At 41.6% G+C, this 12,819-nt stretch overlaps 1 long non-coding RNA gene across 1 annotated transcript in view; it reads right to left on the reverse strand.

The window, feature by feature from the left end:
* Positions 1-2,895, reverse strand: part of LOC147240910 (uncharacterized) — a 16,694-nt gene extending 13,799 nt beyond the window's left edge. The window contains exons 1-2 of the long non-coding RNA XR_015111386.1: positions 2,761-2,895; positions 1,133-1,278 (exon numbers count right to left, since the gene is read on the reverse strand). This is a non-coding gene — a long non-coding RNA (uncharacterized LOC147240910). The remainder of the gene's footprint in view (positions 1-1,132; positions 1,279-2,760) is intronic.
* Positions 2,896-12,819: the final 9,924 nt, after the last annotated feature.

Raw genomic sequence — 12,819 nt, forward strand, 5'->3', positions numbered from 1 at the left:
TAGGGGCACGTATAGGTGCAAATATTGGCCTTTTTTTGGTTGAAGATGAATAAGAAACAGCTGTTGCTTGAGAGTAAATGTTTGTATCAAGACTTGAAGCAAACAATTATCACTCTGGGATTAAGAGGATCAACTCTTCAGCTCTTGGCTGCTGTTTAGAAGTGGATTTCTGGGCATGGACTCCATAGAAAAAAGTGCCATATTAATCTAACAGAGCGGAATGAAGCTGGTTTGTTTGGGCAAAAGGATCCCATTTGATTTATTTTAGTCATTTCCCAATTAGTTTTGCATCCATAAAATGTGTTAACAGTAATGTAACACGATTCAGATTTAATGAAACGAAAAAAGAAAAACTCAAACTCAGCTACTGCTGGAGTTGCAAGAACTGCTCAAGTGACACAGGCGCCCTGACCCTGGGTCCCCATCAAACACAGAATATTGATTATAACCACTTAAACAGAAAACCTGTCTCAAGAATTTCAGGTGTTGATTCAAAGCTTAAAGGACAAGGTGACATGGCTTTAAATACTTGCTGTTGTTGAGTGATAAAAAGCCAATTAATACAGTTTATATCAGGGCTGCACAATTAATGGCAATATGGTCTGATGACATTTTAAAATCACAAGGAGGTGAAATGTGTTTAAAGGCTAATTGTGTGTCAATGGTGCGAGGTGTCTTGCCTACACATCAGATTCTCCAGACTTAAAAAAGTCTTTCTTTGATCCCATCATTTTCATGTTCTTCTTCCTTTACCAAAATGATAATGTAAAGTTCACAATGGGATCTTTTTTTCTAAATCGTGCAGCCTCTGTTCGTTACGTATTATCTCTACCCTCCATTAATTGTTGAATAAACCACACACCCAAACAAAATGATGAAACAATACTCTATAGTTGGAACACACTTTTCATGTGCTACATTTGGACAGAAGTAATATAGATAAACGTAAATGTAACAGCAAAGTTTGCGGTCGGTTAAACCGAGATGCATCATAGTGAGGGGGATGTCAGAAGAAGCAGACAACCCATGCATCCATGATTACATACAGATTTTTTTTCCTCTCTGGCATGATTTCAACACCACATAACTCCCTTCCCTCACCATCTTCCCGACCTCCTTCCTCCTCCCATACCTTCTCACAGGTGCTTGCATCCCAGCGTCGCTCACACGGAAGCAGGCTCTCGTCATGGCCCGGGCCCCCCGGCCTCTGAAGCACTCCTCTGGGAGATTCCACCCAGGCCTGCTCTATTTGAAGCAGCCAGACTTGAATCAGAGAGACTGGAACAGAGACACACAGTATGTAACGCTGACACTTACAACTTTGATACGCCACAAAGCACCCCCGTCCCTCCTCACGGCAGTGTTATTCTTGGCTCCAGCTGGGACATGTGTCATCAGGGAGTGCCTCGTTAATTGCAGCTACCTTGAATCAGGAGTTAAAATGAAGGTGATATTTATTAGGCAGCGTGCGTGTCAGCGCTGTGAAATAGCTCTGGAAGTAACTGTCAGGACTGAGTGTCTTTGTTCCGTCAATACATCACCATCGGCTACGCCAAAGAAGATGTATCTCCCCAGTCCTATTTATTTGTTGTAATCAAGCGAACAGAGTGCTGTCTGTCCCTCTGCACTTGCTGTACTTGAGTCTCCTAACAGTGAAGGCACCACACGATACCTCTGCACCAGAAGCCTTAGCTAACGTGTGATAATTTACGATGACCATTTTGAGGTGGTTATGTAAAAGCAGGCTTGTTTAATTTTTGCACTGAAAGCTAATAAATCTCAATTGCTGCGTGCGTGCAGATTGAAATCCAAGCTTCACCCAGTAGGTGCAGATGTGCTGCGCACAGGAAAACGGGGTGGAGATCATCTCTGACGTTCAAGAACCGACAAGACATATTTCTTTCTTTCGTTTAACCATGTTGAAGCATATCTGAAATGCTAATCATCCTCAAAACCTTCTTTAAACACCAGCTTACATTTTCGTTCTTAAGAAGTGGAGCATTTCTACAGTGCTGTTACTGCTGGAGTCGGAGAGCTACAGGATTGTTATGTTGTGTTGCCACAGGATTGTTTTACAGATGTACATCCTGCTCTTAAAAAAAAAAAAATTTAAAACCTGGGATTAATGGCGAATGTTTAAGAATGAAAGGGCGTGAGGGGACCTTGTAGCCGAGTGTTTGGGGTTCAGTTTACAGAGGTGTGAATGACGCAAGCACAGAGTCAGTGGTTCAAGCCTTGACTGGTTGGACAGGTTCCTTCGCGTCTCCTTCAGCTTTTGACAAAGAAGAAAAATGGGGCATAATGCTCTAGCATTAAAAAAAAAAAAAAAAAGCACTTTAGAAAATGTTATCCCACCTTTAAGAAAAAAAACATCTATGCAACGACGAGAAAACGCTCCCATTGGTAAACATTTCTACCGTGCATGGGACTCACAATGTTATAGGTGAGGGGAAAAAGGAAGGTAGGGAGGTGGAAATCTGCTGACTCAAATGAGCTACTGTGACACATAACAGTGATTATATGGGCCGAGACTGCACAGCCTGTAATAATATATTGAATTACGTGTGTATTTATGAGCAGCTAGGATAAAGAGGTGGGAGAACACACCTGTCGAACTGGAAATATCCTAATAGGAAGGTAGATTTAACCTCCCTCAAGGCGAAAGATGAGGATGTATCAAATATGTTTCCCTCATTGATCTGTTAAACTATGCTTCCCTTATATTTCACAACATAGCATAATGGTAGGATTCTGACTTGCCTAGCTGTCAGCACTGGAGCTGAACCTCCTCGGCTTCATCTCAGGTCCTCTTATTTGTGCGACAAAATGGTTCACCACTTCTCTTCTCTGTATTCTGACGCATGGAGCAGGCTTTCTGATGTGGCCTTGTTGTGCGTTTGTTGTTATGGTTGTTATTGTTGTCATGGGAACCCTCTTCACTGGGAAATGGAACCTTTCCAAAAGGGAAGTTTCAAACTTCCCAACAGCTGCATGAACGCGCGATCATAGCTCCTGTGAATCGTAGAAAGTTACCTGTGTTCTGTATGTTCTTAACCACTGACAAGCAGCATCGGTTACAGATGTTATGAGTGTTGTGTTTTTGTTTTGTTTTTTGCTTAAGGGCACCTTAAATGCTCGGAATTGGAGAAGAATATCTGGTAATCAATCAATAAAAAGGTTCCTGCTGTTTACTACTAACAGATCAAAACCTCAGATCAGATGACTGTTGTATGTACAGCCAAAGCTGACTGTACTTACACAAGCGTCTATATGGCTTGATGATTGATGACACAGGATAACGAGAGACAAAGAGACTTTCACACATCTGTTTGTGATCTTTTTAAAAGTGTATCCACGTGACGGATTTTCCATCCTAAACATTAGCCTGCCACCTATGTCAGCTGTTGCCAACCACATGGAAAGTCAATTCCCGTCAAATTGAGAGTCGTAGCACTGATCATTGAGCCTGACATGTTTTTGCAACACTTAAAGACTGACGAAGTGGGAGCTTTCTTACCTTAAATGGATGTTTCCTTTGCTGGTGTCTTTAGAAAGCTACTTCCCTAAATCAGGTCCTGGCCCAGAAGAAAGCTTTGTGATAATAATTAAATGAATATGCCAACTCTCTAGGAAATACACTTAATATCCATCATTTTTAGAGCCAAACAAGTAGATATATATGTATACCCTTCTCTACCCTTTGGTGTACAGAACGGAGCTCCACAGCTCCGCTTGGCTTAGTTAGCTTAGCTGCAGTAAACACTACCTATCTGCTGCCAAAAAGTTGGCTTTTTCCTTCATTGATCCTCTCCACACATTGAGGCAGTCACAGCTACTTTGGTGTATGTTCAACATCAGCTCATCAAATGGAGCATTATTAGGTTTGGTTCAACAGTGTTTGTGATTTTGCAAATAATACCAGTTGGAATGCCTCTTAAAATCAGATTTTCACAGGGAAAATGAAGCATTCTGAGCTGAGAGGGAGGTCTCAGTCTTGCATATTCCATTCATAACTTTTGCAATTCATGCGGTTTAGGACACACAACAGCTCTTTGTGCTGATCCTCACTCAAGCTTTCTGTCATTCTAGTTTATTTTCTGACACTCCCGATGACGATGCTCAGAAACCTCTGCTGATGTCTGAGTACGCAGGGGTCCTTTTTAGCTTGTACATCATCTTTTAGTAACCTAGAGGAGACGAAACCAGCTACACCTCCCTGTAAAACCGCCCCTGGAATCCCTTTGGCTCTCAAATGATTGATTATTACAATAAGTATACGATAGCTAATATGAAGCACAGCTGAACATTACATTTCCTACAAAAAACAAAAAACACAATCAAGATTTTACTATCCTGATGCAGCTTCGCTTCTTTTTTGTTCTCTATTTGAGAAGCCAGTTCTTAATGGCAAACCCAGAAAGAAATAGAACATCCGAGGAAAAAAACAAACATCTGCCACATTTTTTTATTTATTTTTTGTTCGAGCCTTCAAGTTGACATTGATGTAGCATGTCACACACAAACTCTTTGTCGTCTGGTTGTCTTCCTCCAGCAAACACAAAGACTATTGTTTTTGGTTGCTGTTGGAGTATTTTGGCCACTTCACACCTGTCATTCACTTCTATCCCATCCGTCCATTCAGCAGCATGAAGGGAGGGTCATTTCACATTCCCAGGGAATGGACAAATGTGGAATTGTTCGATTTACACAAAAAAACAACTACCTACTAATTGTTCCCACAAAGACAGACTCATGGACAGCAAAGACGCGTTCCGACAATGACTGACGTTAAGTTTTTCATACTCCTTCTATCTTGTGCATGATCTGATTTTGGTATTGAATACAAAAACACAAGAGCTGCATCCTCTTCTTTCACCATGTTGTTAAGCTCTGATAGATGGAGGATTCAATGGTTTCATGATTCTTGGCGTGCAGGAGCGTGGGTTGCGGTTGGGTCTTGGTGTGCCAAAAGAAACCATGTGATAAGCATTACCTTGGAGCAAGGGTCCATGGAGATTATTACACTTTAAGAGCTTTTTTTTTTTTTTTTTTTTAAATGCTCATTAATACTTGTGGCTCCTCTCAGGCCTCAGAATGAATTCTGACTTCTTCCCTGTGCAGTTCGACAAGAGCCTGACATATAAGAGGTTCTAATAGAATCACCATAACAAAGTCAAAAGTTGTTCAAACTTAATGGAAATGTGAAGATCTGGACGTCGCTGTAAGGTTTTAATATACAGAGACATTTTTATTTTTTTTTAAATGATGTAATATGTAGATATTATCCAGACTCAAGTTTATTTACTGGTTTTGATTTTTTTTTTTTTTTTATTGAGCTCAATTCTCACAGAGCAACAGAGAGTAAAACATGTTTTTTTTTTTATGTTTGCCATTTTGCAAGTTAAAAAAAAAGATGCTTAGTGGAGTCATTGTCAGCATCAGTATTTGAAATTCCATCCCTGGAGCTAATGTCACCTGCTTGACTGCTTTACTGTCATTGTAATAACAAAAATATAATTTTATATGTTAAAAATAAGCCTTAACAGAATAATCCCCTGCTACGTCGCTAAAGTTAGCTCTTTCAGCTTTTACATGTATCTCATCAGATTAGGTGTGTTGCCATGGTAACACAGTTTTTCATTTCAAATGACAAATATTGTGAAGCGCCACCTGCGTCAAATTTGTGTCACCACACTTGAGGCCAATGCTTTCGGTTCGCCGCTGCCTATAGATGACATCACATGGTCTCGCTCTAACGTATTCTTTACCGTATGAATTGGTTCTTGGTAGTACTGATGTGATTTAGTCAGTTTAAAAGTACCTTGTTCAGTACCCAGCGATGATGCATTGTGTGTGCAAGAGTTATACCCAACTTAAGTGATATAAAGTGTTTGGCTCGTACACTGATTGCTGCTCACAAATAGGTATTTTCCACCTAACTCGCATGCATAAACATGATTACAGTGAGAGCAGCGTTCTCTCCTACTAGAATTTAACATTGCTCTATTTAAATTTATGACCCTGTCTCTCTATTTTATTAGCCACCAATGTTTCTCCTCAGTTTTCTCTGTTCCACTTAGACTCCATCCTCTTACAGCTCCCACAGTTTAGCATAAATAATTTGGTCATGGCCACATTCTTCATTGCGGTACCATTAGAAAGATGGAAAAAAAGAAAAGAAAAGAAATGAAGAAGGCTGTGCACTGGTTAGTCACTCAAACAAGGGGTTGTTGAGATGGAATATTTCATAAGATATGTTACATTAAATATATATGATTCATACCATTCTCCTCGCTCAAACCTCAGAGATTTTTTCCTTGACTCTACACGATCAGCCATCTTGATTTTTCTATTGGCATGACATGCTCTCCACAAATTGCTTTTAGGGGACAAAATGAGACCTAGAGATGCTGCCAAACCATGAAAAATTGAGACCAAGGTCTTAACCAAACCGTAGCACTGAGTGAGCCACTAATCACAGGTTGCCAAACCGAATCTTGATAGGTAGAGTATTTATGAGCCTGCAAAATCACCAGCGGACTAAGTGAAAATAGTCAGTTATAATTTACTTCCTATTTACCTGTTTATATTCTGTGGCACAAGGATTCATGATGTCAGCAGCCGGGGATTTTTGGCTTTGTGTCTTTACGTCCGTCATGTTGATGCACCAGTAACTCTGGTAATCACTGCTAAGACAGCAACTTGGTACCGCACACAAACAGGAACCCCGCCCCCCCCACAATCCTACCAAGGTTTCTGTCTTTGTTTCTAACTTATCTATACGCCATGGCTGTCCTTTTGGTCTAAACTGAACACGACTTTGCGATTAAATCAGTCTTAACATGTTGAAGCTGTTTCTTGGCAAAAATGTTAATTGTCTTCTGTGCCCTTGGCTGCAGCATGTGTTGCCAGATACAGTTGGTGAGAACAGGATTTGGTGTTTGTGAAGGAATGATGGTACCAAATTTGGGATGCTGCACAGAGTCACTGTTGCTCACAAAGTTCCAATTCATAACTCCTCCTAAAACCACACATTGTTGATTTTCTGCCTGACCCGGGGACCGGGCGCCGGCCTAGAAATGTCTGTCTGACTCCCCATTGTTGAAACACGCACACACACCAGTGTTGAGCAGCAGCAGATAGCCAACTGTCCTTTATAATAGGCTCCTCTCCTCATATTTATAGTCTACCGCCATCACCGTAAAAACTACTACTTCACTTACAAACCTGTTTTATTCACAAAATGCAAATGTTCCCCAGCTTTGTCAATTTATGTTTCAATATCAAGGTATTCATGATCATATTTCCCTTTAAAGCCTACAAAGCGTTTGGAAAACCTGAATAAAACTCATGAAGTTTAACCCTTGACGGAGTTCCCACTTATTGTCAGTGTGTGAAATTATGTTAGAAAAAGTCAAATTATCATGTTAGTCTGACTGAAGGCTGCACAATTAATCAAAATCTAATCAAAATTGTAACACGGTGTGCTGTTATTTGTGAATTGCAGAATTTTAGGTGTATTTTCAATGAAAATGAAAGGAAATTTATAATCAGAATTGTACAAAGTCATACTTTTCGAAGGCAGACTAACCTACATCAATCATAGTTGTATACATAAATCATACTTTAACGTATTTCCAAATTGTATATATCTGACTCCTTGCCTCTTGTTACATTTGTATGTATTTATGGGTTAAAGTCACAATAATATGTTGGAATAGGCGAGAAAAAAGCTGACTGAATGTCTTTCCCTTGCTTTCATTTGTCATACTAAGCTAGGCTATCCATGCAGATCATGTATGTTTAACAAACAGTCACACAAGTTCATTTGTGATTGGGTTAAAATTCACAAAACTGCACTATAGTTTGCTTTAACTTTTTATCGAGCAATAGTGGCTTAGCACAAAAGCTAGGCTGCCTCCAGTCAATAAGCTAAGCTAAGCTAAGTGTGACCTTACTCCTATTTTAAGAAACAGACATACAATTCTACTTAAGAATGGTTTAAATTCACAAAAATACGTTATAGTTAGCCTGTCCAGGGTGAACCCCACTTAACGCCCGAAAGCCGCTGGGATAGGCTCCAGCCCCCCCTCGACCCTTAACAGGATAAGATAAAAAGAAAATGGATGGATGGATGGACATTTTAGTTAGCTAGTTAGCTAAATTGGCATATTTACTACATTAGACAAAAGCTGGGCTAACTTCTTCCCCTTAACCTCCAGTCAGTATGCTAAGCTAGGCTGAATATGACCTAGTTCTCAATCCTCCTGTATTTATATAAGGGTTTAACTGCAAACAGTGCAGTACATGCTTTAGATGTATATTTGGGTATATTTAGTGCTTAAGACTTTAGACTTTAGACTACCCCCCCCCCCCCACCTCCTTTACTTATGCTAAGAAAGGATAAACATGACTTAACTCAAGCTCCTAACTTACTAAACAGGCATGAGGTTGATATCAATATTTTTTCTCCTCGGAAATAAAAAATTATAAAACCTATTTCCTAATGATTTCTTTTTTTAAAGAAATGGCATTTAGGTCCTTTATCATGGGTGAGTTTTTGTAATTAATACGTCTGGAGTTCTCATCAAACTGTGGTTGACTTGCACTTTGATGTAACCTCTCTGCAATTGCAAAGGCCTTGCAAAACTCCCTCTAGTCTTGATTAATTCGATGAATTGATAGCGCATCCAGGTTGAGAATAGCTGGAATTGATAGACATCAGTGACGTCTAACATACTGAAAAGCAGAGGCTGAGAAATGGCAGAGGGGCACGTTGGTTTGTTTTGGCTTCGGAGCCTTGTTCCATTCTGTGAAATGGGTTTGCAGACTACTGGTGTGGAGTCGCTCGCTTTTATATGACTCTGCGCCGCTCTGCGAGAAAGGAAAAAATGGTTTTGTATAATCACCAACCAGCCATATGGCCCCCAAAAAAACGAAAAGAAAAAAATGTTGGCAACTGTTTTTGTGCAGAACATTAAAAAGAGAACAAGACAGAGAGAGAGAGAGGGAGACGTTTCTAACCGCAACTCATAAACCGCACTTTATTTAGACTGGCGTGCACCCATTATTTGTTCACAGGGGCTTTCAGTCAGTCTGAGGGAAATATGTTCCAGCATCTGCGGGGAGGAGAGGCTGATGGAGAGAAAGGGGGGATGAGGGAGGAGCACGAGAGAGAGCGCAAGAGAGAGAGAGAGAGAGAGAGAGAGAGGAGGTGGGATGAACTCTTGCCAGGTGTCGGCCGTTGCCATGGCATTCCATCAGGCAACTCCATCGCGGCTCGGCGGGCTCATCAGTGAATGAATGGCAATGGGAGGGCGTTCGCACCGTGGAGAAACTGAAAGTGGCTCTAAAGCACAGGGCTCAAACCTACCTTCCTCCTCTCCTCACCGCCACCCACCCTCCTCTCCTTGCCACCCTACGGGAATGTATAGAATGTGACTTGTTTGTGTGATGTGTGATTGACAAGGAGAGTCTATATAATGCACTCAAGGCTGGCTCTCTCTGTTGAGTGTGTCGCTGTGGTTTTCTGTGACAGCGGAGAAAGTTGGGTTTAAAATAACACTTAATAATACCTGTTAGCTGGATGATTTGATGGGAATGCGCATGATTTAGGCCTCCCATTTATCAGTTAGGCTTTTGGAGATTCTCGGGAAAGCTAACCTCCAGCTTTAGCCTCTGCAGGATGTGTTTTACATCCTCTAAGGCATCAAATTTAAAATATTTGTGACATTTTATTCTGACCAGTCTCATTCTGTGTGGTTAGCCTTCCCACTCCTCGTCAGTGTTTCCATGCCCATTAACATTATGTGCCATTGTTAGAAATATCAACATCATCATCATCATCATCATTAATACACAAAACATCGCCGTCCTCTCTATTCACCTATATTACTGCTCAGCAGCAACTGTACATATTAACAAACTGAATAGGCCTCGCTCGCTGCAACTCTTAGCAACTGTTGCTATGTGTAACATTGTTGAACTCCACCTCTCGCTCGCTCTTCAAATACGAATGACTAATCCATCGCGGAGCACACTGAAAGCTCTCGGTGCGGCCTCTGGAGCCGCTTGACGCCCCCCGTGACCCTCTCCTGGATGTTTCCTCATTACTTTATAATGTATTCACGCTTATGCTTCCATGGCGCTCGCCCTGGCCTCGTAATGGGAGGAAGCAGTGAGCTGTTCCAATGCATACGAGCCCGCCACAATTTGCACTTCATTTTATTAACAAAAACCAGTCAGCCCAGCTTCTGGCGGTGCCTTGCCAAAGCTCACCAGGCTCCAGCGTGCGCTACCGACAAATTTCCTGCAATGTGACGACAGGATAGAGTCTCTCAGCATCAGTGGGGTACCTCCGCTGGCCCCCAGGAGATGCTGTCATTATGCATGTTTGCAATCATGGGAGCTGAATACCCTGGCTGGAAGTGAGGGAGAGGACTGGCAAGAGGCAGAGGGGAAAGAGATGGAAGGAGAGAGGGAGAGCGAGAATGAATGTCTCGGCTCCTCAGCGGCATTTTGAGCTTTCTGAAATGCATGTGCTATCATCGCAATGTTGTGTTTACCACAGCAGGAGGCAAACACAGAGTCACAGAGGAGAGGCGCGGAAACGCCAGACACAGTAAAATGAGCAAAATACATACATTAGGACTCTCTGTATTCACCACACACAAGCTGAGCAGAGGGGGAAAACTCATTTCAATATAAATGGAAGACAAGCAGGGAGTGTGTGTCTTTATATCAGCTTTTATCCCCTTTTTTTTGCTCGCCCCATGGTAATATCCAGCAGAAGCCCTGAGACGAGTTTTGCCGGGAAGTCAGGATGTCAATGTTAATTTTCTTCCCGTTGCTAAGGAGACTCTCTCTCACAGAGGCCCTGATTCCCTCCCCCATGGTCACTGTGCTTTCAGTCAAAGACGCTTTTCTGTTTCCAGTCTTCTCAGTTGTGCAATCAGACATTGAGGAACATCTCCACGTCAGGCTGGACTGAGAGACCCCAACATCTGGGAGCTGGATTGTTTTCCATGGGGGGGAGGGATGTCTCCCTAGTGAGCTATTCAGAACAGCTACTTTAGCGCACAGCCAATCTTCTGCTGTGAATGTTGTGCTAGTGTGTAGCAGCAGCTTGTCTGGTACTGGAGTAACCTCTATATATCAATACCCCCCACCTAGCTTTGGTCCAGCCAGTAGCCAAATGGGGTGGGGGTGGGGGTGGGGGGTGGCTCACGTGAGTTGCTAGTAAAACGTTGTAAACATTTTAGTCTGTCAGTGCCTTGTCCCAAGTGGAAATCACCGATACAGCCGCTGTGTGGCTGCCTCCAAATGATCCCCCTCAGCCTCCATAGTCACCTCTCTGACTGACACGCTGCGCTCGTTATCATGTAACACATCAGGAGCTGAAGGGGGGTTTTAGATGATACGGCTGGCAAGCACTGCCCAGCGTAAACCCCCTTTTTCACCTTAGTGAGCCGCCTCTCACCCTGCAATTGCCCAGAAACGTTACACAGCTCAGTTTTATTCAATTACCACATCTGTGGGGCTGCTATCTCATCCTCAGCTGCCTCGGCCGTGAAACATTTTAGAGTCTAAATCAATTAGGAGAGAATGCTTTGTACCGCTCCAGGGCTTTATTTTATTGTTATTCTGAAAAGTGTCCTTTTGAAAAATCAATGAAAATAACAACAACAACAACTAAAGAGCATTTCATTAAAGGACTTTTATTAAATATTCATATTAAAACAGTCAGTTGCAGCTTGAATATTTAATTTGACACCTACAGGTTTATTTACATTACAATTAGACTGGATTCAAAAAATACAATTATGGGACTTGACACATTTATCAGTTTGGTTTTGACACACTTTTGCGTAAATCAACTTAATTAACTTAACTTCATTCAAATCAGATTTGAAACCTTCATCCAACAAACAGCTGACCAGAATAATGGTGAATGATTTTGTTTATTACACACAGACACACACGCACGCACGCACACACACACAAATCCTTTTTGTCTCACCATGTTTAAAACACATTCAATCAACAATTATGTAAAACATAAAAGAAGAAAACCCTCAGTTTAGAAAAGCTTAGAACCAGCACTTATCTTAATTATTTTGCTTTACGTTTATATAAAAAAAGATTTTCTCTCAAGTCATTATTGATCACGTCCACACTTGCAAGAGTGATAAGTACAAAAAAAATCAAACTAATGCAGTGTCGTGCAACAGTAGAAATTCACAGTTTCATGAACACTGTTCAGTTTATTGAACATGTTTGAAAGGTGTAAATGGTTATTTTGGAGGCTGTTGAACAGTTCTGGGTTACACTGGAGGGGTGTGTGTGTGTGTGGGGGGGGGGGGGTAAGATTAGGGACCCCTCATCTCTAACCCACCTCAGTTCAACAGCCTCTGAAATGACATTTTAAATAAATCAACACCTCTCAAACATGTTTTAATTAACTGAACGTCACATATGAGCCATTTCACGATGCTAAATTAATGCTGGTGTGTCAAATACATGTTTTAGCTCTTTTTTTTCCGAATCCAATTCCACATTCAATGCACATACAGAGCATCAGCAATGCATTTTCACAACATCATACCCCCCCCCCCACCCCCACCCCCACCCCCAAGACAAGATGTGAACCTGATTTCCTCTAAGTGAATATGAGGGGAACATAGTTTCTGTCTGAGGGCGAAACAAGGAAAAGACAAAAATGACAGGGATTTCACCGCCGAATCCTTTTAGCAGACCATTGACACATGAATGAGGGCAAAAAGAGAGAGAGAGAAAGGAGGACAAGAGAGAGAGAGAGAG

Source organism: Aulostomus chinensis, chromosome 22, assembly GCF_037954235.1.
Source record: "Aulostomus chinensis isolate RoL2024-O1b breed Wild chromosome 22, RoL_Achi_v1.0, whole genome shotgun sequence".
Lineage (NCBI taxonomy): Eukaryota > Metazoa > Chordata > Actinopteri > Syngnathiformes > Aulostomidae > Aulostomus > Aulostomus chinensis.